Source organism: Alligator mississippiensis, chromosome 1 (genome assembly GCF_030867095.1).
Source record: "Alligator mississippiensis isolate rAllMis1 chromosome 1, rAllMis1, whole genome shotgun sequence".
In the NCBI taxonomy this organism is placed as follows: domain Eukaryota; kingdom Metazoa; phylum Chordata; order Crocodylia; family Alligatoridae; genus Alligator; species Alligator mississippiensis.
The window spans coordinates 101,183,706-101,211,692 of NC_081824.1; the positions used below are offsets into that span (position 1 = coordinate 101,183,706).

Genomic DNA, 27,987 nt, shown 5'->3' on the forward strand with positions numbered 1-27,987 from the left:
CCTAGCAGAACAAACGAGATATGTTTTAGAAGTTTATTTCTGTGGCCTTCAGTATACTTGTATAAATCTGTGAGGGTGTCCATTTCAGAGAGAGTATCATTGAGTTCTTTTATGAGTCCAGTAGCCTGTTATCGTCAGCGGTGGTCCCTCGAAATCGAGGATGACATCCGTCAAGCTTGATGGGTCCTCAGGTAACTGAGGAGTCTGATTCTGGATACACACATTCTTTGGCAGTGGGGGCACGTTGTTGTGTGGGGGAGCGGGATTCACAGCCCCGGGTTGGTTGTTGTCTTCTTCCTCTGCTGCCACCGTTCCACCTTGGTATTGAGTCATTGGGCCTCAAAGTGGTGTGTGCCTTGGTGGACCAGGTGGCTCCATGCCAAACAGTCAGCAGTTTGCTCCTCCCAGCCACTGGTGTCAATGACTCCATGCTTGAGGGCAACTTTGAGTATGTCTTTGTACTGTTTCCTTTGGCCGCCCTTCGAGCGTTGGCTATCAGAGAGCTGGGAGAAGAGAATCTGGCAAGGGAGGCAGTTCTCAGACATCCAGACACAGTGGCCCATCCATCAGAGTTGAATCCTCAAGAGCAAGGCTTTGATGCTGGTGGATGGAGCTTCATTAGCCTGTGGAGGTCTGCACATGATCAAGAAATCTGTTATGCTCTCTGTGGTTTCTGTTGTTAGATGAAATAATTTCAGTGAAGATGTTTTACCTCTCAGATTAAATTTTTGCAAAAAAAAAATAATCTGGTGCAGCCTCTCTTCTTGTCCCATCTAATCTATGATGCAGTGTATCCCAAAGGAACAAATCTGTCTTTACAATACCTATCTTCTATTCCTGTCCTATTCCCTTCCTTTTTTTTCCCCCTCACTCCTTCCCTTCCTCCTTTGGCTTACTTTTACCACCTTTTCTCCCAACTTCTATCTATCTTCTCATACGTTCCCACTCCATTGGTCCTTCTGACTCTGCATATCAGGCAAACTACTTCCCTTTCCTATATGGTATCTTTGGGCATTTATACATGTGCTCCAGAACTGGTGGTGGGGCTGCTTTAATTAGAGTGGCTCCAAGTGTCACTCTAATTAAAGTGCCTGGAGCATCACATGTATCAGCATCCCTGTGCTGAAAAATGGTGGTGGGGGTGCTTTAACTAAAGCTCATTGAATGAGCTATAGTTAAATGCCGCTGCCACCTTTTTTCAGCATGGGGACACTGATACACGTGATGCTAGAGTCTGCTCCAGCAGGGTAATTACCACACACCAGCAGACTCAATTAATCGAGTCTGTTCCAATGCACTGCAATTACAGCACGTCAGAGCAGCCTGCCTGCATGTGTATAGGCACCCTTCATTCCAGAGCTGCTTGACCTGGACCTGAGACCAGTGTAGCCTCTGACAACTGGGAGGAGGTATTGCAGGGAAAGTTGTGTCTAAGGTGGGGTGTCTTGAGTTGCTCTATGGAGATGGCAGATGTATAAGACAGCTGTCATAAAAACTGATGTGCAGGGATAGAAAATGCTTGGTACAAATGGGATATTTAGAGAATTTAGCTGCCAAACTTTTAACAAGATTTTACTGAGCATGAACATAGTGCAGTTTTCAGAGGCTTGGAATTTTGCCGGATTTTGTCAGTTTTTCATTGGAGTGAAAAGGACGCATTCTTGTTTTCAAGATGTCATTTATGCCAAATTTCAAGACCCTGCCAGAAAACCTGTGGGGCTTAACAGTCAAGTGGTTGTGAGGCTGTTGTTTCATTTATTTTTGAACGTGAGTGTGAGCCAAACAACTTTTTTTTCTCCTGTTTTATTCTTTGAAATGGTTATGCTGTTTCTGCTGAAACTTTCAAAACACATAATATCACTCATTCAGAGGCAGGCATCTGCCATGGGAAATTGAAGCCTGAACCATTAGTTTTGTAAAACTGTAAGTGATGGAAAGCCAGGCCTTAGAATGAAAAGCCAGGCCTTAGAATGAAAATATCCAGCAAACTTAACTGTTGAAATCATTACCTATACCTAATCATTCTCTCACTTTTATTTAGAGCAAGCATATTCTTGCAAATCAAACATTTTTTTCCCTTTTCTGCTTTACAAAGCAAATGTTTAGAATGGAAGCCAGAACTGGGTTGTTAGCTCATTTCCAACACTGTAGCTGGTCCAGAGTCCAGTGAACACCAGGCAAAAATTACTGGTGTTACTCATCATGTAACTGCAATGTGTATGTTACATTTTGACATTACTAAGCTTTTAAAAAAAGAATACATTAATGCTGATGCTTTTTCATGCTTGTACTGAGATGCTGGTATTTGCTTCTGTTTCATGTTCCTGTTTGACTTGCATACTTTTTATTTTTTTCTAAATTAATATGCAGACTAATCCAACTTTCTGTTAATCAATTATGTATTGGTATGGAAGGCCTCTGTTGTATGGGAGAAATGATGAGAGAAAGAAATACAGTGCATTAAATATATGGGAATAATTCAGTTGCATTGAGCAAACTGGAACAACTTTATTGAAATCCTAATGTACTTTCAGATTTGCCCAGTCTTTCAACTAATACATTTGTTATTCTAATAAAAGCAAGCAATTACAAGCCCCTTGCAAGGCTTATATTTCATAAATATTATATAATTTTGTTTTTTATGGTCCCTTTAAAGCTTGGCTGTTAAAAAAAAAAAAAAAATAGTGGTACAGCAGTTCTGTTAAGCTAGCTCCTTTAGACCTCTTCTGCACATGCAGGTAAAGGTGCAATGTAATCTAATGTGCAGTTCATACAATTGCACCTCCTGCCATGCCACACATGCATGGCAGGAGGTGCAATTGTGGAATCGTGCATTAGATCCCATCGTGCCTTGTTGCTGGTGCAGGGGGAGCCTGATCCTGGCAAGAAACAAGCTTTTGCAGCTGGGAGCCCCCTCAGCTGAGGAGCTTCCAGCCATGGGGCCACCCCATGCAGCCCCACAGCTGGAGTTGCAGCTGTAGTAGTTTCATACACTCCCAGAGGTGGGGAGGTATCGGCCACATAGTGTGGCTGCCAAGACCCAGCTGGGTTGGGGCACCAGGAGGCACACTGTAGGAACCCAGCCTTTGCAGCTGTGGGACTCTGAGTCCCAGCAGCTGTGGGCTGCTGCCAAGACCCAGAGTCCACAGCTGCTGGGGATGAGTGTCCCCAGCAATTGCAGGACTTGTAGCTGGGCAAGGTACAACGCTGTGGCTGGGAGCCCTCAGTTGATGGGACTCCCAGCTGCAAGGGAGACACTGCTACACGTGCAAATTAAAGCTCGATAAAAGCCAGCTATAAAGTTAGCACACATTTTTGAGGTCTAACTTTGTAACTGGTTCAAACTTTTTATGGCATGAGCAACTTGACTACTATATGTTCAAATTTCGATGTTACCTTTTTTTTTATTTTATTTTAGTAACCAGGATCCTTTTCAAATTATGCCCTGAACAATCTGCTTAATATCATTTTTTTAACTAGGAAAGGAGGGCCAGTTGTGCTATTTCTATTTTTGCTTCAGATCTTTTCATTAAAATTAACTTATTTTTTTCTAGCTAAGTCCATCATTCATCCATGATGAACATTTTTGTTTTGCAAAAAACAAAGCATGGGAGTATTTGAAGTTATGTTGCTAACAAATTAAACCATATCAAATGTGGCTTGAAAAGCCAAAATCAAAAACAGATACTCTGAACTGTCCCAGTAACCTACTATTGGGATGTTGAATAAATTCCTCAAATTCAACACAGTGCTTAAGGCCTTTTGAATATATTTAATAGAGAAAAAGCAAGTATTCTCATTTTTGTTTCAGAAAAATTAATATAAAATTACTATATTTTAAGCGTTTTTTATACTACAAATTGAAGGATCTGGGAGGAGGTTGGACTAGAGGTTGCTCACAGCCCTTCTTGTCTATGAAAACCCTAAAAATATCCCAAGTAAAATAAAGTAAATTATTATAAACCTGATTGGAATGAATGTCTCAGGAAACCAGTAATGAACTACAGATAATTCTTCTCTGTGATTCAAATCTGTCCACTTTGTTACTGACTGAAAGGTGTTACCATTTGGTTATACTGCTTTTAGCCACCTGTATCAAGGATAAGCAAACTTTAAGGAGTGGTAGGCCAAAATAAGGCATCTGGATCCAAAGGTGGGTTGCCATTTATGACCTTGCTGCTGCATGCCACTCCACCAGCTCTTCTTGCTCTATGCCAAGGACTTCGCTTTATCTCTCCCTAACCCCCATTCCCTGCCCCCCCCACCCCCGCCCACTACTGTAGCTGTTGCTGCTCTTTACACCTTGCTATTGATTCCTAGTCTCCACCAACGGGCTAAACTAAGCTTCTCGGGTGCACATGCTCTCTCTCCAGGAAGAAGGTGTGTAGAGAGCAGAATATTTGGAGCCCATCAGGGAACAGCTCCTCCCTGTATTGGAGGTCCTTCACATTGAAGGCCCAGCTCAGCCTTCCTTGAGCAATAGTACTGTAACAGTAGAACTAAGTAGGGAGCATCTGTATTTAGAGTTAGGGACCTCCCACTAATACTTGGGCATAACCTCCTGGATTATAGTCAAATCAGGCAGTCCCGAGACCACTGTGACCATTGGGGCACCTGAGACGCTATAGCAACCCTCCTCCACTCTGTCCTGTGTTTGGCTGAGGTTAATTGAATTGCTTTGCATCATTGGTGATTATTCAGGGAGAGTGACCTTCTGGCACCCATCTCCTCTCCAGGTCTGGATGGCCGTTGGTTTGCAGGGATCTGCCCTTTGACAGGTCTTGTTTTTAGTCCTGCTGGGTGTCCCCACATCTCCTCACCTAGGGTAGCCCAGGTGGGGGTTCCAGTTTAGTCTCTGACAACCAGACCATGGAACAGGCTGTACTGGTTTACATGGTACCTGATAGCAGATTAAGAGAGGTCTGGCGTGATAGACCTGGATTATAGATGGTGATGATTTTTTTGTAATCTCAGTTTTGTAATCTTGAGTCCTATGTAAAATCACTTAAATAATTGTTTGTGTTTTATCATTGCCAGTTTTGAAAGTAGCAGGCTCCTTTTACCATTCAGTCCTACTGCCAGGCATTTTTTTTTGTTTGTTTGTTTTTGTTTTTTAAGTGCTGGAAGCTGGGGTAGGGGGACAGCTGTGGGAGGCTGAGGGTGCACGTGGGGGATGTGGCTGGGCAGGCAGCCATCAGGGGAGCTGTAGGAGCTGTCAGGGGATGTGGCCAGGTGGGGCAGCAACCCAGGGGCCTGGGGGACCAAACAGGGGTGGGGCAGGGCATGTGGGCCCTGCAGGGGAAGGGGTAGCCTCTGTGGGAGGGGGGCCGTAACCCCTGAGGGGGGCCATAGCCCCTGTTGTGGGGGCTGTAAGCCCTGAAGGGAGGGCTGTAGCTCCTGTGGGGGGCAGCAAAATATATATTCATGAATTCATGAAACATGTATTTGGAGTTCACTTCAGTATTATGATAGTGACACTTGTACTTTTCCAAATTGCTTCAACACTGTAGATATATCAATAAAACATTGCCCAACTGATCACTGTCTCTCTGTCTCAGTCTCTCACTCTCTTGCTATAGCGATCTTTTTTTTTTAATTGTGGAGGAACATGGATTTTGGGATATTTTACAAAGTGACTTGGGGATTTTTTTATCAGGGGTTTTTCAATTTTCCAATAGGGAACACCAGAATTCCTGCTAGGGAGGCCAATTCTGCAGCAACAGCCCACTGGCAGCTAGTCCAGAGGGGCAGATTCCTCATCCGGGTCTGGCAGGTATGCAGCAGATCACAGCCAGGCAGCAGCCCCCACTGCCAGACTGCTGCAGTGGGTAAAGGGTGCAGGGAACTCTCAGGGCTGTTTCAGCAGTCCAGCTGGCACAAGCGGTCATGTTCCCAGGTACCAACTGGCTGGGTCCCAGAAGCTCCTGAGAGTGAGTAGCCCTGAGCTACTTGCCAGAGCAGCTTTTTGTATTAATGGGGCCAGGACGGGGCAGCTTTTTATACTGCTGGGGACAGCACAGGTGCTGGCCCCAGGCTCTAGTTCCCCCTGGCTGTAGATCTGGGAGGAGCCAGGCAGAATTATTTTGCCCCAAGTGGCACAATTTGTTTCACAACAAAGTGCATGTCCGAGCACGTGCGCTGAGGCAAAAAGCTCCAGCTCAAATATGCACCACTTCTATATGAGCTGCTGCAAGTGCATGTGCTTGCGTATGTAAACATGCCCATAAGCTTTCATGCACAACTGATGAAGTGAACTCAGGCTTATAAAAGCTTATGCATCTCTGATTTAGTTTGTCCATTGGTTCTTAGAATTTAGATTCAAGGCACCCCTTATTAGACTCAAGGCACCCCTCCATAACTTATGTAGACTGAGCAGCACCCCATTTTAAAAAGCTTCTTATTTATTATAGTGCTTACGTCCTTGCAGAGGGGCCAAGCAGTAGCCGATGGGGAATTCACTAAGCAGGAACAAGCCTGAGCTAATGCTTATCCGCTTATCTCCTTACACCTCACAGCCTGGTTCAAAGAATCTCTTGGCATCATGGGGTGCCCTGACACTGGTTGAGAATCATTGTGTTAGTCTATAAGGTGCATCTCTACCTTGCCTTCTGAATAAATATGTTAATTACTCAGTACAAGTATGCAAGCACTTTTCTAGTGGAAATTGTGTGAAGCTTTTACCTACATTTTAATGTTCTTTACCTGTATTTCAGTGTCCTTCAAAGTCCTCTTCATGTGCTGCTGGGACTGGTGGGAAAACTTGTTACACAAAAGACATGGAAGGAAAATAGTTAAGTAAAATACATAATGATGAAAAGCATTATGTGATGCTTGATTTACACTACCCAGTGATAATAAACAGGGTAGTTTTATTTTAATCAAAGTGATTTAAATTAAGAACTTTAATTAGATTTAAACCAGAAATAATTAGTTTTAATCTTGTTATGCATTCATTCTTTTTTTTTTCCTCAGTGTTTGCTAAAGAGAAGCTGATTTTCACTTGGTGACTGCTGTAACATTTTGATCTGCAGCTAAATATAATCATTACACTAAGTTTGGTGCTATATTTTCCTAACCTGAGGGACATACACAGACATTATATAGGTTAACATCCATTCTTTATAATTGGGTTTTTGAAAGGGGTGCCGTTTTTTTGAAAATGAGAATTCAATTAAAATGCAGAAAACCAACAATCTAAATACTTTTCTTCATTGAATACGTTGAATACATAACAGCAAGGTAGATTGAGGGTTTTTTTGTTTGTTTGTTTTGTTTTTCTGCAAAATATGGTTTGCAGTTAGAACTAAATCATTTATTAAGGAAAAAAAAAGGAATATCTACAGTTATTCAACCAATTGGTATCTGTTATCACGTATCGTGCAGCTTTGGAAGGGAAACTTTGGCTTGGGACTGTCCAAGATGAAACCTTATTCAGTATCTCTCTCCTGAAGGATCCCCTGAAGCCAGCCCTGGCATGGTTTCACAAGGGTTAATCCCCAGGCTTGGAGATCCTGGCTCCTCTTTGTCCCTGGCTTCCTTGTCAATCATAGCATCCCCCACCTTGGAGAGCTCCTTCTTTTGGGCAGCTCTTGGAAAGAGGGTTGGAGCTTAAAGCAGCAGCCATGACAGCTAGCTATCAGTAGCTAGTTTATGACTACACCAAGCTAGGATGACTTCCCAGGTCAGTGGTTCAACTTTATTTAGAGTTTAGGCAGCAAATGTATAGTAGTTGAATATTACTTTTTTTTTTTTTTTAATAAAAAGATTTTAATAAATTCCCTTAACATGGACTGTCACTTTCAAATTTAACCAGATCTATTTTTCTTAAATGATATGTAATCTACCCCTCCCAACCCCCCCCCAAAAGCCCAGTCAAATTAAATGTGAACATCATTTAAAAAATAAAAAAAGAAACCTTGATTTTTTTTTTTTTTTTAATTCATCCTGTTACTCAAAGAATGTTGCCTAGGAAACCTTCAGGCTGCTTGTGCATATGTTTTATGATGCTGCCTTTAATGCTATATCCAAAGATGCACAAAATGTCAGAGTTATTTGTAAACCTGGCATTCCTAATGCTTATCTTAGTAAATTAAACAACATTTTAACTTAATTATGTATAAACATGGGAATGCAAACAAAGCATAAAGTACTAAATGCCTATTAGCACAGAATACTTGTTTCAGTTATATGCTAAATACAAAATGAATCAAAAACTAAATTTAGGTATGTTCATTTGTTTTATACTATAGACACTTAATTTCAGTCAGGGATTTTTCAGTTTTCAAATAGAAAACACCTGAATTCAAACTGGATTCAGGAATTGCTGTATGAATGTTTATGGCTGGTCTTAGGAATTCAGACTAGATTATCATAATGATCCCTTCTGTTCATAAACAAAGAACAAAACAAACTAGGAATATATGAAGCTGCTCATGTCAGGACAGAGGGACTTATACCTAAAGGTTAATATATTATAAACTTCATGTACTTATACTGGGCAGAAGACAAACTAATCTTCTATGGACTGGTTGACTGGACTAGGAAGAAGAGCATTAAATAACAAAGGGGAAAGTGGGGAAGAGATGGGCATATGAGCACTTATGTAACTGTTAATTAAGATGCTGGAATCATTTAATAAGACATCAAAGGACTGGGATCATTTAATAAGGACATCAAGTTACACCACTTTGTAACTAGGGCAGGTTAACCAGGGCATTCATCCCTGGCACCAACTTGGGGGAGGGCACAGAAAAAGACCAGCTGCTGCCACAGCTGCACAATTGTACCACTGCTGCCCCTGTGTCTGGCCTGAGTGCCTAGCTGCTATACCATAGACTATGTGGTAGTCAGCATGTCTGAAAGTGTGGTCCACGTCTGCCAAATTTACATCCATGACATTGAGTTCAGCTCAGAAACAATGACATGATGATCATGGTGGCAGTAGTGGTAGTAGTAAGTACCGTTTACCTTAGTGCTCGGGGCACACACTGAAGAAATGGGAGACCTGGATTCTAAGCCCTTCTCATTCTAGGTATTAGAACTCATATCTTCTGCTTCCCAGGAAGTGAAAGGCAGGGCAAGCTGGGTTCTCTTTCATTCCTCCTGCTGAAGCTGGGCCAAGAGTCATTGAACCAGAAGGAAAGCAAGCAAGTGGGGACCTGCCTTTATAACGTAGTTGGCACGGTCTTTCCCTGGGAAGGAAGATTCCTTACTTCTTGTTCCCACTTCCAGGAATTCTGCATTATGCAGTCATTGGTTAAAAACAGAAATAACCTGGCAGGAAGGTCTGCTTCTTGCATGCTCTCTATGATTATTTCTGACATGATCACATTTGCTATGTGCAAACAAAATTAAGTCCAAATGGGTAATAAATGTGCTTGGTGCTTTAAAATAGGCATTAAAATAAAATTAAAACAGTTGTAAGTTAAATGAATTGGGGGAGAGATTTGAGACAGAAAACCTGAATGTACTTGGGAATTGTTTAAGTATATTTTACTAAATACTCAAAATGACAATGTGGGGCGGGGGATATAGTTTTCTTTAAGCCTGGTTTAGAAGACAGTCAAAGCAGCTGTAAAAATATGTGGCTATTTTTACACATGCTTTGCAAGACACAGAGGGACACTTTAATTAGCGAGTTGTGCTAATTAAAAGCACCTAAGTGTCATATGTATCTGCGTCCCCCACACTAAAAAATGGTGGCGGGGCAGTTTGAACAGAAGCTCATCAAATGAGCTGATACATGTGATGTCAGAGTCTGCTGGAGCATGTTTATTTCCATGCTCCAGCAGACTTGATTAACTGAGTCTTCTCTAACACACTGGATTTCCAGCACATTGGACCTGGCTCCTAGGGCTATGTGAAATGTTGATGAGTGTTTCGTTTTGAAGCTCTTTTGATGCATTTCAAGCTCGAAACAGTAAAATCGAAATGAAACAAAAGGCTTTGAAACAGTTTCGAAACGAAATGAGGGTACTTGAAACATTTTGAAGTTTCGAAAGGTTTTGAGTTTTGAAGCAGCCCGGTGGCAGGAGGCATGGGAAAGCCAGGGCTGCAGTCTGAGCAGCTCTGCCAGCCCCATGGAGCTCAGCCTGGCGGTTGGAGGCGGGGGAGAGCCAGCAGCGGAGCCGCTTTGAGCACAGCCCTGGCTCCGAGTGCAGCCCTGGCCAGTTGCTGTACCCTGCCTCCCACCGCCAGGCTCAGCTCCATGGGGCTGCGGAGCCTCCCGCCACTCAGGCTGTGCTTGCCAGGGCTGCACTCCAAGCAGCTCTGCCATTTGCTCTCTTGCCACCTCCCGCCACTGGGGTGAGCTCCATGGGGCTGGAAGAGGCACTTGGAGCGCAGCCCTGGCTCCGAAAACAGCCTGGCAGCTGGAGGCTCTGCAGCCCCACAGAACTAAGCCTGGCAGTGGGAGGTGGGGGAGAGCCACTGGCTAGGGCTGTGCTCCAAGCGGCTCCGCCACTGGCTCTCCCATCACCTCCTGTCACTGGGCTGAGCTCTGTGGGGCTGGCAGAGCTGCTCGGAGTGCAGCCTGGTGGCGGGAGGTGGGGGAGAGCAGGGCTGTACTCTGACTGGCTCCACCAGCCCCACAGAGCTCAGCCTGGCAGTGGGAGGTGGGGAAGAGCCAGGGCTGCGCTTCACCTCCCGCCGCCGGGCTGAGCTGTGTGGGGCTGGAGGAACCAATCGGCGTGCAGCCCAGTGGCTGGAGAGCCAGTGGTGGAGCCGCTGAGAATGCAGCCCTGGCCAGTGACTCTGCCGCCTCCTGCCACCAGGCTTAGGTCCAGATCTGTGCGTGGGATTACAGGAGGCTGCCGCTGCTGCCTGTGCCCAGCGCCAGTCCCAGGTGGCAGCGGTAGCCTCTCTTCATCCCAAGCACAGATCTGGGGGCCTACACCCTTGGGAGGACTCCGGCCCAGCCCCACAGCCCTCCCGGGGTTGCAGGCCCCCAGATCTGCACATGGGATGACAGGAGGCTGCCACTGCCAGCAAGTGACACAAGTTTTGCTTGTCAGCAGCATAGAGGGACTGCCTGGGGGCTATCTTTAGAGAGCATTAGTGCTTTCAAGCTTCTTTACCACATTTCAGCACCAACAGCAGCAATAGAGATGAGGCAAATTCAAGGCTTTCCAGCTAGTGCCCTGCTAAGCTAAGGCCCACTAAACCTTGAGAGAGAGTTCAGCACACAGCATTCTCATGTATGCTTAACCTGACATGCAAATCATGGCTCCTATAGAAAGTGTTGGTGTTCAGAAATAAGAAAACCTACAAAAAGGCATAAAAGAGACTATTCTTGTCTAGTCTAACACTTCCATATTCTCTCTTCAGTTTTAAGACATAAAAGTTATAAAAAGAAAGACAAAAGTAAAATCTAAGAACATGTAGAATCCTATTCCTGTGCATAGGAGTCCAGTATGTGAGTCCAACATATGCGGTATGCCGTCCCCACAGAGAAGCAGGACTTCATCAGGTGCCATTTTTATTTTTAATAAAGTGCAACATAAAATCACAAGTATTTAAAGTAATATTCATGAAGGAAATTAAAAGGATCTGAATAACAGAAAGCACAATAAAAGGGAGAAATAGTAACATGAAGAAGACCCGCCAGTAAAAACATTTGGCTTCATGGGATCACTTAGACCAATAGTACTACAGTGTTTTATAAGCAAAGACTTTTCAAATTTTAATAGACATAAAACTAATGGATGTATATTAAAGCAACATCAAAAGGTACGTTTTCATCATATCATATTTCCACTGTACTCAGTAGTTTCAGAATCTAATCCTGATGATGTTGAACAAACAAGGCTTCTATTGATTGTCAGTAAGTATTTTGGTCTCATAGCAATTCAGGATTGCACTATAAGGGTATAACTTTAACACATGTGTATTGGAATTATGAATAAGACTGAAATGCTATCCTTTACTGACTTTACTGGGATTAAGTTAATGTTATTGCAGATGGGTACACTCCATCTCTCTTGTACATCGTGTTGTGTTTAAGGATGAGTTTTCAACCTCAAACTTGAAATTTTCTTTTGTGGATTTATATTGGATCCTTGATGTTACATTAACATAGATGTATTTAAGGTATAATTTCCCTCAAAAACAAATCAAATAAACAGTTCTTGATATCTGATTTGTATGCCTGTTAATTTTCAGTGAGCTTTAATAAGTATTGATGTAAAAGTTATTAACATTACAAAATGTCTGACTGGTCTAATAACTTCTCTTAGGTATAGAAAAACACAGTTCCTGGTAAAAGATCTAAGAGCATATATCCATAGACAGGCGCCATTTGTGAGATCCAAACTTCATTATATTATTAAGATGTCTGCTACTGAAACGTATCACTTGTCTAAATATTGCAAGTGGCAGGGTGCCATTCATGCGTGTATTTAAGAGTTTTTCTCCTATTGTTTGGATTTCTGATCTTTTTTCCTGATATAAACGTAGCTAAAAATTGATAAAGTTGATGAGCCATTTATTAAATAAGTTCTAACTTAATGATAATAAAATTAGTCATCGATGGTAAATGTCTCTTTTCCTAGACTTTTTTCACCATTGATTAGCAAATACAAGTAGCTCGAACATAACCTTTTAGAGTCGCAAGCCTCTAACTGCTCAGGTTACTACTGAATATCTTTTAAACATCCCTGTCCCCTCATCCAAGTGTGTTATCAGTTCTGTTCAAGTTCAGGAAAATCCCATTGGCAACACAGTACATATTAACATGGAGAAATGTTTTGTATCACTGTCTGACATACTTTCTGTATCATTCAAATCTTCATTTGTTTACAGTACACTCAAAATCATAGTGTTTGCTCTGAAAACGAACAAGTGTATCCCAAATTGATCCTGAATCCATAAAATAAAGCAAACAATTTTGCAGGATATGGACTTACTCAGTACTGTATAATGACAATTACTGTTTTGTTATTAATTATGTGAAAGAGAATATGTGGAAACCTGTGGGCAAATTTAATCTCTGACTTCAGTCATCTCAGATTTCTATCCATCTACTGTGCATGCACCGACAAAACTTTTGTCATTGTCAATGTGGATGAATGCCCTTTTCCTAGCTTAGAAATCTGTTCTTTGTTGGAACTCCATTGCCTCTCCATTTGTCATAAATGATAATGATCATTTTGTTAGAACTTATTATTTGTTTAATCTTCTTTCATATCCCACTAACCCACATCTAATTAATCATGGCACTATGCAGGGTCATCTGCTCCATATAGTAGTACTGTACTGTTTTCATTATAGGTTGACTCATTGTGTAAGTCGTGCGACTGTTATGTTTCCTTATAACGGGAAAAAATTGTTTGCCATTTCAGAACAATAGAAGGCCAGAGTGCAGCACATAGGGTCATGGTATCCACTATCCCAGATGAGGAATTTTTGTGTATCCATTTTATTGTATTCTATTGTATTGGAAAGAAACAGCCTTGGAGATTGATCATAGCATGGTGAAGCCCCTATCTTGGCTGGGATCTTTCTAGGTACTACTATTATAAACAATTATTTAACATCATGGTATGACACAAATCTATTGTATATTCTCCTGATTCATGAAGCTAGGTCAGTTACTCTGATGGTAATTTACATGTGTAGGATGTGTATCCCATTAGTTATAATTGCATGTTTTGTATTCTGAATCAGTGGTCAGAGAGAAAAAAAGTTGTATTGTGCAGTTATCTTTGCCTGGATGCACTGGGTCCTGTCCTCAGATCTGTCCCTACCTGTCTTATCCAAGCTTCAGGCTGCCTCAAATAGGCAGCCTCAAGATTCCCAGGCAGCTTTCCCTCCTATTTCCTTGTTTTCCCTGACCCTGGCAAGAGGAGCAGAAAGAATGGGCTAGAGCCAGAGTGCCCTAACTACACTAAATCTTTGGCTGGTCACTGTAAGATTTTTTCCTATCAGTATGACTAAGTCTCTTTTAAAGATAAGGGCCTATTTTAGCCAATTAAGTGCCTAAAACAGCAAGGTAGGAACGAGACTAAGAAACAATTTTTCCCAAATGATGTACATAAAAGATCTTTTTTTTTAATATAATGTAGTGTAATCTTTTTTTTTTTTTTTTTTATTGATGCCTATGTAAAATAGGGTAATACTTGATTACTAAGCCCTGCTGAGTCCCATGCTGCTGTGGCTAGAGAGTGAATAGTACCCAAACTATCTATTGTAAAGCTAAATCTGTCTTTAAACTATAATGCATCTTCCTTATCAGTGTTCCTTATATGTGTCCCTATGTTCCCAATCTTCTTTGTAGACCATCACCTATTTTAAAATAGTACCAAGATAAATTATACATTTCCAAAATTATGCAAGAGATTTTATTTTGTTAAAACATGCAGGTCTTTAGACAATCTTGATTCTTCTTAAAGTACTTTAGTTTGATCCTAAGTTTTAGACTGGTTTTAAGGCCTTACATTATTACATTGTATTATGTAAAATTGAAAAATAATTATAAAAAAGCAAGTGGAATAGCTGGAAGCATGGATCATAGCAAGAGAAGGATATAAATGAAATAGCAATATGTGGCTGAGTAAAAGAAAGTAAAATACATTAATTCTTAGGTAAATGGGAACATCTCTTTGCTTTCAGCTAGGAAATGACAGCATAAAATAGTGGTCAGGAAGTATGAAATTATGAAATGTTTCCAACTGTCTGCTTTGTTTTAAATGTCTTGTTGAATGAGTACAGTAATAACATAGGGAATTTTTTCTTCTAGTCCTACAACTAGGAAAGCTTATGCACTTGGGAATGTTTTCCTTTACCATTTAAGAATAGCAGAATTTTCTATTTTAAATCTTTCTGACTGTTGGAAAATACATGCCAAAATATACTATATGAAACTGTTTTCTCCAATCATGTTTACTAGTCAGAATGCTTACATTTCATCACTGTGGTTCCATATTCTCTTTTTTAAAAATGACCTTCAACAAAATGTTTAAAACAAGAATGGATTTGTTGTTAAAACTCTGGAACATTGATTCAGAAAGCACTTAATCTCATGCTTCAATTTGGGCCTTGAGGTCAATGGAACTTAATGACATGCCTGAAGTTAATCATGTGTTAGCTTCATAGGAATGCTCTCCTGAATCCAAGGTCCAGACTGGGAATTAGTTTAGGTTCTACTCCCATCCCTGTTGCAGACTTCCTCTTATATTAGGCAAGTCAGTAGATCATTGCATCTCAGTTCTGTACATGTAAAATGAAGGTTGCTACTTATAGGTATGCATCACAGGGGACAATAAATACTTTAGTGTTTCTAATACATCTGGGTACTGCAGTGATGTGGGCTGTCTGCCATTTAGACAGAAATAAAAAAAAAACTATTCAGAACTTTGAACCTGATTTTTCACATAGTAAAAGATTCAAGGCAATTAGGATCCAAGAGGTAAAGTTCCCAATCAAGGTTGAGGTCCCCCACCCAACACAAAAAAGCAAAGGACAGCCATTGCTAGGGAAAGCAAAGAGCAGGTGCTGAAGGGTTTGCAGACAGAAGGCAGCCACCCTGCTCAGCAGGCCTTGACCCCCTCACTGGTGGTCAGGGCTCACTGGAGCTACACTGGAGCCTGACTGCCCACTGGAGCCAGAGGTGCCTTTTCCAGAAGAAGTCCATGAGGAGCATCTGAAGCTTTTTGAGCAGGGTCAGTGGTAGGTCCAGGGTGGCACACCTGGGCCACAGAGTAGCAGCTGCTTGGTTGTTGATGGGTGCAGGCACTAGAGCCACTGCTGTACTTGTATCTCATTCTCCTTACTGAGGTCTTCCCAATTCTTTGCTAGTTAGGTTGGCCAGCCTAGGGAAATGCTCAGGGCTGTGAAACCATTGTGGCACCAGGAGAGGCCTCCAGGCGTGTCTGAGGGGCTAAGTATCATCCCAGGTGCCCAGGAGAAATGTATTGCTTTTTTCAAGTTAATTTTGGCTGAGGAGGTGTACTCATAAGCCTGCTGATATTCAATCAGGGACTGGACATCACCTCATTGCTCACAAAATTTGTCATATTACTGGCATATGCTTTCACTTTAACTGTGGGGGTGGAGGAGAGCAGATGCTGGAGCTGTAGCCGATGGGAAGACCAGGCCTGATAGGTGCTGCCACGATGTGCGAGACAGTGGCTCAGTGGTTAGAGCATAAAACATTCTGGAGAGGGGTAGCCCTGCCAGATGCTCCTGCATGCTGGGAATGGGGTACATAGTGCTCCTTTCACCTCCCGAATGTGAGAGATCTTATGGTACAGGAGCTGGATGGCTGAAGTGAAGAGGGATGCAGAACTAAAGATTTCCAGAGTCTTAGGGGCGAGCAATTATCTTGTATGAAGGGCTGCTTACTGAATTTTGGCAAGCCATCAAGGGTCACATGACAGGCAGCCCTGGGTAGATAAATATTAATTTTCCAAATTTTTTAGGGGCTCCGTGGGTAGGCTAGAATGGCCTGGCAGGCCACATCTGGCCCATGGGCTGCATTCTGCCCACCCCTGGCTAAGTCATGGTTGACTCAGTCAAAGCCTTTTTCTTGATCCTGGGAGGCAAAGCTGATGTTCAGACCAAAGAGTTCCACAGGTGCCAGTAGGTCACTGAGCAGAAACATGTTGCCCTGGAGGGTTCTGCTGGGTATGCAATAGCTCTGGTTGGGCCTGTGACGAAGGCCATGACCATATTGAGCTGGTTGGCCAGGGATTTGCTCTGGATTTTATAATTGGTACACAAGAGCAATGCCAATCATCAATTCTTAATGTTACTGAGATCTCCTCTCGGGCAGCAGCCTGAGGACTGCTCACTGGTAGCTGACTGCTAGGATCCCATCCTCGAGGTTCTCTTGGAAGATGTGCAGGAGGTCTGGACTGAGCTGAAAAATCGTATAGAATTTGATGCATAATCTGTCAAGACCTGGTGTCTTCCTCGTGATGAGGCTCTCAACAGCAGCAGTCATCTCCGCCAAGGATAGCTCCTATTCGAGCTCATGAGCTTCAGCTGTGGAAAGCTTAGAGAGGCGATTGTGCAAGTATTTTTTAAAATTTATTAAATACAAATTTCAGAAGAGAAACACTTTCCAAACAAGAAAGAAGTTTTTACAATGTAAATTCTTCAGAAAGGTAAACCAAGTTTAAAGTTAAGACAAACCATAAAATATTTCAAGGCTATTTTATGAAATAATTGATTACATCCATGAAAATAAAATTAACTGAATCACATTAAATCTAATACATTAAATCTCATACTCCACATTCTTAAATATTCCATTAGTTGTCACTGAAATATTACATAATCCATTCTATAAAAAAGTTAAAAGAATAGAGAAAATCACAAATCCACTGGAATTTGAGTTTAAAGTTGGAAAAACAAAAAGGTCTCTGTCCTCAAAAGAACTACTTGGCTCATGCAGGACTTTCAGTTTTGCAGGATGCTTCAGGGTTTGTGGTCTTCTTGTTTGAATTGTTCAGTCTGAACTGTCCAACAAAAACCAAAATATTTTGATATTACCTACAGACTGGAAATTCAGAGAGAACTTAATTCATATAACACAAACACATAGTGGTTTCTAGTTGAAATAGTATCCCTGAGCACAGAAGCTGCTCAACAAAATTGATATTCCTGCTAGTTTTATGGCTGCTATTAATAAGAATGTCAGTTTTACCAGCCAGGACTCCTAGGCACGTATGTACATTAAACATTTTAGTTTCAACGAATCAACCAGTGTTTTTTCAATGAAATGGTGTTTAATCTTGAACATTTTTGACCAGTTCTTTCAATGAGGCACTCTCTCCAGTTCTCATGGATGTTGTAAAAAAACACCGAATACAGTTATAATTCGAGGCACATGTCATGAGGCATTACCATCTTCCCTTCCACTCACAAAATTCACATTCCAGTGTCATCCTGTGGCTGCTTAGATGACAGCTAGCTGTTCTTTTCTATGACCCAGTTATCTAGAAAGCCAGGATAGTGCAAGAGAAACACACTTGACTAAAATGGTAGGAGGGACAGCAAGCCAAGCCATTGTTTACAGGGGCATCTGTGGAACAAGTCTATTGTTTTCTCTTCTTTTTTTCCAATTAAATAAGACAGGCTAGAAGTTCTGAAAGATCCCACTATTTTGAACATTTCTATATGTACATCGGGGTGCTCAACCTCCAGGCTAGATGTAGCTCATGGAGTCAGATGCAGCCCACAGAACCATGGCATCTGGCCGACAATTCCCCACGGTTCAGGAAATTTGGTAGTGGGGGAGCAGAGGCAACACCACTGCCCTCCCTAACTTCCAAATTCCCTCCCCACACCCTGCAGGGCCAGGTTGGAGCTAGGCCCTCTCTCTCCTCCTTTATTGGGGCCAGGCCACATTCCATATGCCAGGCCACATCCTATTCCCACCCTCAGCAGGGCTGGATCACTGCTGGGCCCTGCCGACTTTCTGTCTCCCTCCACAGGGATGGACCACAACCGCTTCTCCCTCCCTGCCAGAGGGCTGGGCCACACCCCCTCCCAGGATGGGTTCCTGCTGCTTCCTGCCATAGGCACCAGATTGAAACTACCAGCTGGATCTGGCTTGGGGAAAGATCAGGCACTGCCCATCAGCTCACCAGGCAAAAAGGTTGGATGCTACTGCTATACATGAATGTGAACCTGACATGGTAGTCAGGCAGGTCTGACAACACAATAGAGAAGCCTCTATTAATTGAGAGGCCTAGTTTGGGGCAAAGAATACAAAAATTCAATTAGGGAACTCCATGTGTGCCAGTCATGAAAACCTGGGGACTAGAAACCCTGATGATGTGTGATACCAATCACACCTATATGTCCACCATAACAGGCCCAACTGCCAATCATCTGCACCAAACTGGTTAATCACTGACCACTAGTAACCAGGAAAGGCAAGCTTCCAGATGGTGATGGAATGTGTTGCTGAAAGTTCAGGAAAGGTCTCATGATGGTTTGCTAACCCTGAAGCTCTGGGGTAAGCTTGGTGCAGGTCTTCAGAAAAGTACCCTTTGTCATCCTGAAATTCTACAGTCAGTGTTGTATGTCCTAGACCTGGGGCACAGTTCTGTGCCAGTGTTCAACATATGTGTTATATGCATAAATGTGCTTCTAAACCAAGTGAAGCTTGGCTTGTAAGGCTCCCTACAAGTCTGGAAATTTTGTGGCAGGGGAGCAGTGGCACTGTTTCCCTGTTGTTATATATTGTGGGGAGTCTCAAGCCCTGTGTGCTGGATCTGATGTCTGACTCCACTGTGCAGGGGCAATGCCAGGCCCTAGGGCCATATCCCAGTGCATGGGGGCTGGAAGGGGATGGTGCTGGCCCCTTGGGACCCAGTCCCAGTGCACAGTGCTTGGGAGGATTTGTGCTGGCCTCTCCAGACACAGTCCCACTGTGGGGGATTGGAGACAGTTGTGCCAGGCCCCCAGGGTCCAATCCCAGCACACAGGGCAGGGAGGAGCAGTGTTGGACCCCCAGGGTCTTGTCACTTATCTGCCCTGTAGGGCCAAAAGGTTGTTCAGCACTGGACTAGTTTCATGGCTTGGTGGACTGTGTCATCCATGTTATCTGGAAGTAGTTTGACAGTTGTGCTGGGGAGAGGGATCATGGTATGGTGGATGTGAAATCATGGGGATTTGTAAATTTGACCCACATATCCAAAATTGCATCTGGATGGCATAGAAAAAATTGCAACAGTGCTTAAGGGCAAAGGAACATAGAGTGCCTGCCTGCAGTGTTGAGTATTTAATATGGTGGAAGTCCTGCCATGTGGAAGAAATAATTTGTACTGTAATATGAGCCAGCCGGCCAGATGGATACAGCCACAGTATACCATCTAATACAGAGAGGTTAGAAGTTAATGTACCTCAACTAAGTGAAAACTGGAACAATTACATTCAGATTTAATTGTATGGAATCATGGAATAAGCTTAATGAAATACTTATTTTGCCAAATAGCAATATACTGTAGAATAACAATGTTAAAATAATGAATTTAAGATGCACATGTAAAATAGCCTTTACAATTGGTAAATGATACAAAAATTTAAATATCTTTGAAGGCAGATTTGGGTTATAATACACATCTCATACATTAGATAAATCGCTTTTAGGTTGAGATATTCAAAGCTGCATAGGATGCTGGATGTTTTATTCTTGCTTATTGTAAAGGAGCATAGGTATTACAGTCCATTAGCTTTGAAAATCAGTCAGTACAAGAATTTAAAAATATTTTGTGCTACTTTTATATTCTTTTTTAAATTTAGTGGCTTGAATTCAAGTAGGTACTTAGTTGCAAAGTAAAACCTATTCTAAATAAAGTAATTGATCTTAATGTGTTCTCTAGGGAACCAAGTGGCTAAAATATAATACTGGGAATCAGGTGTGCTTTTGGTTTTGGAGTATGCTTGCTTTGTGACATTGGGTAAACCATTTATCTTCTCTGTTCTTCAGTTTCCTTTGCTGTAAAATGGTGTTCACATTTGTCTCAAAGGGCATGAGTGAATTAAGGGATGAATTAAGTAAAGGGTACTCTATAAGTAAAAAGTTTTGTCTTGTATTTACAGTGGGCCCCTCTACATGAGACGCTTACTGTGTGGTTGACAAATTATCTGCTAGTGAACCATCTCAGTGCCTACACATATGCCCCTTTTAGAGTGGAGTAAATTAATTTACTCTGCAGCAGATTAGTGCTTTTAAATACTAAAAACGCCACAGCTCGCAATTATAGATGCTGCCCCGGCTGGCTGGGGCACGAGCCAGCTGGGGCAGCTTCATTGAGGGTACTTCATTGTGGGGGCCTACTGCTTGCTAGCCCTGCTATGAAAAACCCTTGTGTCCCAGCCAGCCCCTCCACAGCACATTGAGCTGAGGGGAGCAGCCCCCGGCTAGCAGGCTGACTGTCAGGGCCCCCTGCCAGCGGGGGCTGCTCTGCCCCAGCTCAGTCTGCTGTGATCCTGGGTGCACATGTAGACGTGCACCTGGATAAACTCTGGAGCTTATTGCTGTGCATTAATAGGCACATGTAGATGCACCTAGTAGCTACCTTCCTTTCATTAGGTAGTAATCCATATCATGGTTGAACTTCATTTATTATTAGGAAGAAAGATAAAGTGTGTTCAGCCACAAATATTTTATTTTGTTTTCATATCTGTCACTTTTTTAAATGACCAAATGCTTGAACCAAATAGATTTAAGTAGATTTACTTTCCCCATCTAAGAATATTTATCCAGTAATGTCTAAACTAATGTCATAGCCAATTTACAAACTTTCTAGAAAGCCACAATCATAATAGAAACTTGGTCCCACATTTTATAAATAGTGGGTGGCTTTGTAATTCTGAATAATATGTAGCAAAGCATCATTACTAGAGAAATAAAACTTCATTATTCATAGCTGGAGAGTCTTAACTTATATTGAATTTCTTTAAATTGGACATGCTACATAACCATGTGGTGGTTATGTTGGGTAGTTTATGAACTTAATCCTTGGCTGGAACTCACTGAGATGTGCCTCAAGTTTAAATAAGGACATCGGATATTATGTGTATTTGTCTCATGATGGGCTTAAAAACTTCTATTTCAGATTTAATCGTAAAAAGATGGCCATTTTCTGAAACAAAGTGCAAATTCCAATATTTGTTTTAATTATGATATTCAGGATTCATTGTTCCAGTAGTGACTTTAAAATGCCCAACAATATGCATATGCCAAAAAAAGCTTGAGAAAAGAAACAAGAAACCATTAATAAAGAAAAAAGATCAGTTTGATCTCTCTAAAATGAAGTTTACCAAGAAATAAGGTATTTGATTATTTAAATGTCAAAGTAGTCTATTTTGCAATGGTAGTTATTAGAATCCCTTTTTCTTTCCTTTTTTCTTTCTGAAAAAAATGGATAGATGTAAATATATAATGCAATTAATGTCTCCTCTTTAAGGAAAACAGAAGTCATGGCCTCCTATTTTGGATTCTGCTGTTTCCATCGGATTCCAACAGAAAATTGATACAAATAACAGGAGATGTTTTGGAAAACAACTTGAAATGTGTTGAAGATGTGGGACCTCAAAAAGTGTAGGATAACATTTTCTGAGGTGCCTAAGTCCCATTTTATAAAAAAAAAAAGGAGTTTGAGACTAGAAAGAACTTTTGAGGTCTTTGTATCCAGTCCCTGCTGTCAAACTCAGCCACATTTTATAATCCCATTCCTGAACTTATTGCATCCCACTCTACTTAGGTACTTCTACTGCAAAGACTGTTCCAGAAACTTGCTCTAATCTAATTGTTAGAAATGTCTGAATTCTCCAGCAATTTTTTTTGTTCAGTTTACTCTCATCTTTCTTACACCAACCTTGTCCCATAGGTTAAATATCTCTTCTTCCTCACTAATGTTTACCTCTATGATGTATTTAAAGAGAGTAGTCATAGTCTGGGTCAACTTTCATTTTACTAAGCTAAAAACCCAAGATCCTTGTTTACTTTCATAAAATAGAATCTGTTTTTCTGGTCATTGTAGTAGTCTTTCTCAGGCTTTTCTAGCTTGTTGAACAATGGTGAACAGAACTCTGCACAGTATTCCAGGTAAGAGTTCACCAGTGCTTTGTAAAATGGCATTAAGTCCTGTCTACCTCTGTTAAAAAAATATCTCATCTGAGAAATGTGATTCTTGGATGTATGGTTATTGCAGATAAATCACATCAGTAGCTGATAGTCATCCTGTGCATGATTAATACCTTCATAGCTTTTTTTCCTATCTGTCATTTCCAGCAGAGATGCTTGTTAGTCCTTGTGTGCATGAACTTGCATTTTGTACTATTAAAATCCATACTGTTTTTCTACTACTCCACTGCTCAGTGTCATCTAGGTCTGCTTGTATGACATTCCCCATTCTGTATTGTCAATACCTCTCAACTTTGTGTCCTTAGCAAATTTTATGCACTCCTATATTTTCTGCTGAAGTAATTAAGGAAAATATTAGATAAGATAAATCCAAAGATGATTTCTTGATAAATTCCACTACTAATCTCCCCTCAGCTCAATGGTTCTCTTTTTGACACAATCCATTGACTTTTCAACAAAATCCATAATTAGGGAAGAATATAAGAGCATTGCTTGGGCATGCAGGGATGAAGTCAGGAAGACCAAAACACAGTTGGAGTTACAGCTAGCAGGGGATGTGAAGGATAACAAAAGAGTTTCTACAAGTATGTCAGTAGCAAGAGGAAGATCAGGGAAAGTGTTACTGAATGGGGGGAGGCAACTTTGTGACAGAGGATGTAGAAAAGGCTGACATGCTTAATGCCTTTTTTACCTCAGTCTTCACAGGCAGGGTCAGCTCCCAGACTACTGCACCAGGCAGCACAGTTTGGGGAGGAGGTGAGCGGCCCTCAGTGATGAAAGATTAGGGAGTACTTAGAATAGCTGGACATATACAAGTCCATGGGGCTGGATGGGATGCACCCAAGGGTGTTGAGGGAGTTGGCTGATGTGATTGCAGAGTCATTGGCCATCATCTTTGAAAATTCACAGTGATCAGGAGAGGTCCGGGATGATTGGAAAAGGGCAAACATAGTGCCCATATTTAAGAACGGGAAGAAGGACGATCCAGGGAACTAGTCTACCTCAGCTCAGTCCTTGGAAAAATCATGGAGCAGATCCTCAAGGAATCCATCCTGAAGCACTTGGAGGAGAAAAGGGTGATTAGGAACAGTCAGCATGGATTCACCAGGGGCAAGTCATGCCTGACCAATCTGATTGCCATCTGTGATGAAATGACTGGCTCTCTGGATGCAGAGGGACCAGTGAATGTGGTGTACCTTGATTTTAGTAAGGCTTGTGATACAGTCTCCCACAACATTCTCGCAGGCAAGCTAAGGAAGTATGGACTGGATGAATGTACTGTAAGGTGGATAGAAAACTGGCTGAAGCACTGGGCTCAAAGTAGTAATTGATGGCTTGATGTCTAGTTGGCAGCCGGTATCAAGTGCAGTGCCCCAGGGGTCAGTCCTGGGGCCAGTTTTGTTCACTGTTTTCACCAGTGACCTAGAAGATGGCATAGAGTGTACCCTCAGCAAGTTTGCAGGTTACACCAAGCTGGGGGGAGTAGTAGATACACTGGAGGGTAGGGCTAGGATTCAGAATGACTTAGACAAATTGGAGAATTGGGCAAAAAAGAATCTCATGAGGTTCAACAAGGACAAATGTAAAGTCCTGCACTTAGGATGGAACAATCCCATGCACCAGTACAGGCTGGGGGCTGAGTGGCTGGGCAGAAGCTTTGCGGAAAAAGACCTGGGGAGTACAGTGGAAAATAAGCTGAATGTGAGCCAGCAGTGTGTCCTTGTTGCTAAGAAGGATGCATACTGGGCTGCATTGATAGGAGTGTTGCCAGTACAGTTGCCTTACTACAGAAAGCATGTGGAAAATTGGAAAGAGTCCAGTGGAGGGCAACAAAAATGGCAAAGGGGTTGGGGGACATGACACATGAGGAAAGACTGAGGGAACTGGGCTTATTTAGTCTAGAGAAGAGGAGACTGAGAGGGGAATTAATAGCAGCCTTCAGCTACCTGAAGGGGGGTTCAAAAGAGAATGGAGCTGGACTGTTCTCAGCAGTGGCAGATGACAGGACAAGGAGCCAATGGTCTCAAGTTGCAGCAAAGGAAGTTTAGGTTAAATAATGGGAAGAATTTTCTCACTAGGAGGGTAGTAAAACACTGAAACAGGTTACCTAGAGAGGTGGTAGAAGCTCCTTCCTTGGAGGTTTTTAAGACCCAGGTAGACAGAGCTTTGGCTGGGATGATCTAGTTGGGGCTGGTCCTGCTTTGAGCAGGTGGTTGGACAAGATGACCTCCTGAGGTCCCTTCCAACCCTAGCTTTCTATGATTCTGAGATTCATTGTCATCTTCCTTTACCCAGTTTCTTGAACACCCATCTTCTTCTTTTTATAATTTTTTTCTGCAACTTAACTAGAAATTTCCTGCATGGTAACCCACCAGCTATTTTACAGATGTCTGTGTACATTAGAAATGCTTTAGTCCTCTGTTGGGAAAATCAGTCCTTGAAGAAAGATATCAAGCCTAGCATGATCTGCCTTTGAACCCATATTCTATTTTATCCTATTTTCTACTTACTTTCATGAATTTAATTATCCTCTTCTTCAGATTTGATTCTAAAACTTTATGTGCTGTTAAAGTAAAACAGATTTTGCAGTTGTTTGGCTCTCATCCACTTGCCTGGATATCAGATTAAAGCTCCTAAGTCACTTAAGAATTTTTGGATAATTTTTTCTATGATCTAGACTCTAAGCCTAAGTGGTCTAAAGGTTTGAGTGGGTGCTCTTTATAGCACGGAGTTTCTTCAGGACCAAAATGTAACTAAAAGGAACAGCTGTGCTGGTTGAGTAGCAGAAGGTGCTCTGCAGTACATTTTAAAAGCTTTTATTACTGGCAAGGATCCTGGTCTTCTCTGTTTAAAAACTGCAAATTCTCTGATTTAAAAACCACAAATTCTCTCATTAAAACTCCCCAAATCCACGATTAAAATGAAATGCCATTATATATATATATTGATTGAACAAAATGTTTTATGGATATATTTAACATTTTAAAGAAATTTGGAAGCATACCAGTGCCTCAGTCAAAGGAAAATTTCCAGTAATTTGCAGCTCTCTCTGCTTACTAGGTAGGAGAGAAAATTATTCAAATGTTAAGCTAGTAAGGTTTTGGAAAGTTGCTAATAGACTATAGATGCTTATTCTCCTTTGCAAACAAAAATAGAAGGATTGAGCTGAATCTATGGAATGAGATGGGGTAAGTAGAAAAAATACGGAAGAGTGTCTTTCTCATTTTTCCATATTGCAAAAAACTTCATGGAAAAGCTCTGTGGAAATTTGGGAGAGCAGCCATGTAGCATTAGCTTTCCGCAGCATGTTGCCCTGTCCCCTGAATCTATGCTTAGCTGACCAAGAATTTGTACAATGTTAGCTTGGGCCCATAGCTTCTGTTTCTCTTCAGCTTGGAAAAACTGACAGAGGTTCCCAGGTCAGTAAGGAGAGTGACAGAATTCCCTCCTGTTTCTCATAGATTTCTCTTGGCCTCCAGTGTGGCCTCTAAATTATTTTCCTTTGAAGGGAACAAAAGAAAGAATATACAGATGTTCTGTGCCCTTGAGTGGATTTTCTAGAGGAAAGTGCAATAGAGCATCTTAGCAGCTACTGAAATTAATGACAAGTTCTACAAGTTCAAATAAAAAAAATTCTTTTAGGGAAAATATTGCTTTCAAAAAGATACATCCTGGAAGTTGCTTTTAAAGTTAAAAAAAAGAACAGGAGAGGAGGGCTTGGGGTTGCAAGAACTACACACTAAAATGATCATCGCAGAGAATGATGTAAAATGGTATCTTTAGAGAGACAATGTATACTTCAGGTTTTTTCAGGGTCGGCTTATGAATTCTTTAAAATACAGGTGTATCCTTTATTGGATTCATAGCAAAATTACCCTCCTCCTAGGAAAGAAGACAAAGAAAGGATAGTTACAAAATAACTACTATTAATAGTTTTAATGGTGCATGTACACATTTTGTACCTCTGCTGTATATTTACAAAAAGTGTCTTTTACCTGTTAACCTATTAGTCTAATTACTTTTATTCCTTCAAACACACTTATTTTTATTATGTAGGGGGAAATGAAATGCTATGATCCCAAATTCTGAATTGCTAAGGGTAGGAGTGACAAAAAAAAACACTTCTGAAGAAAAAAAGGCAATACTATTTGTATGTTTTACAAAGGAGAAAATAAGGGTGCTTGACTTATTTATTTCAAAATTTCCTAATACCGAAAGGAGGGAAGGAGTAAAAAAAGAACACGAGCTTTTATTCATGGCTCAAGTAGCACTCTGAAAGTGGCTTGTGGTTGGTGTAGAATTCATTACTTTCAGGAAAAAAGTTTATTCTCAGTACTTGGATCTTTTTTTTTACTTTACCAGGGTTCCTAAGGATTTTCTTTTCAAGGCTTAAATCAAGAAAGCCATCAATGGTTTTTCATATTTGTGTTCCTAGGATACTTCCCAGACCTCAAATGAAATCCTGAGAATAACCACAATTCTTGGCTACCATAACACTTCATATTAAAGATGATTTGGACAGGCCTTACTTTAGTTCAACATCTGAGCTGTTCAGAAAACTGGATTTCTGTGAAACAACAGGCATTCTTTCTTGCCTCTTTTCTGGGGGCCTGAGTCTTTGTTGCCTATTTATTGCCAGCCAAGAAGCTGATTCTTACCACTCCTGTAAAAGAAAACTGTTTGAGGAGGGAGGGGGAAAGAAGCCTGCCCAAGGTTTGCTGCCCTATATCTCATTTTTGACCATATGACCTGCAAAAGAGTCTTTCTCTCTCCAGTCTTCTAGTTCAGGGATTGTCAATTGGGGGTACACATACTCCTGGGTGTACTTGGGAAGGCTCTAGGGGGTACGCGCAGGTCAGTGGGGACGGAGCGCCGCCACCCACCAACCTGCACCACTGCCTCTCAGGAACGGGGGGGGGGGGGGGGGGTTGGTAGCAGCTCCCCTCTGTGAGCCACACAGGCGCCACCTGGCTGGCCAGATGGGGAGGACAGCTTGCACACGGTGGCCCCCCACCACCATAAACCACCCTGCGCTGATACCGCTCTGCATCCAGCCGCGTGCCAGCCCCAGCTCATGTATGGCATTAACACCCCCCCCCCCCCACCACTCTGCATCCGGCCACCGGGGGTACATTTATTAAAAAACATTGAACACCCTTGTTCTAGTTATTTATCTTATCAGAGTATAAGCAGTGATTGCCAGTAGGCGTTGATATTTATCATTCTAATGTTATTATTGGTTCTGTGAAACTCTCTGTACTTAGTTTACAAGCATTTTAAGTAATTCTTGTAACTTGAAAGCAGGTAACTTGCTGCTTATTTTGAAGGGGAAAATGTTTCTTGTGTGCTAAATGTACATTGGAATGAATTTTAAGGCCAAATTAACT

At 41.7% G+C, this 27,987-nt stretch overlaps 1 protein-coding gene and 1 long non-coding RNA gene across 5 annotated transcripts in view; one reads left to right on the forward strand and one right to left on the reverse strand.

The window, feature by feature from the left end:
* LOC102565708 (dermatan-sulfate epimerase) overlaps positions 1–27,987 on the forward strand; it is a 342,822-nt gene that overhangs the window by 93,239 nt on the left and 221,596 nt on the right. The window lies entirely within an intron of this gene.
* Positions 6,703–27,987, reverse strand: part of LOC132252347 (uncharacterized) — a 117,036-nt gene continuing 95,751 nt past the window's right edge. Inside the window, exon 4 of one of the 2 annotated variants that reach the window (XR_009464251.1) lies at positions 6,703–6,759. This is a non-coding gene — a long non-coding RNA (uncharacterized LOC132252347). Of the gene's footprint in view, positions 6,760–17,134; positions 17,457–27,987 lie in introns of those variants that run through there. The other variant, XR_009464245.1, reaches the window with a different exon arrangement.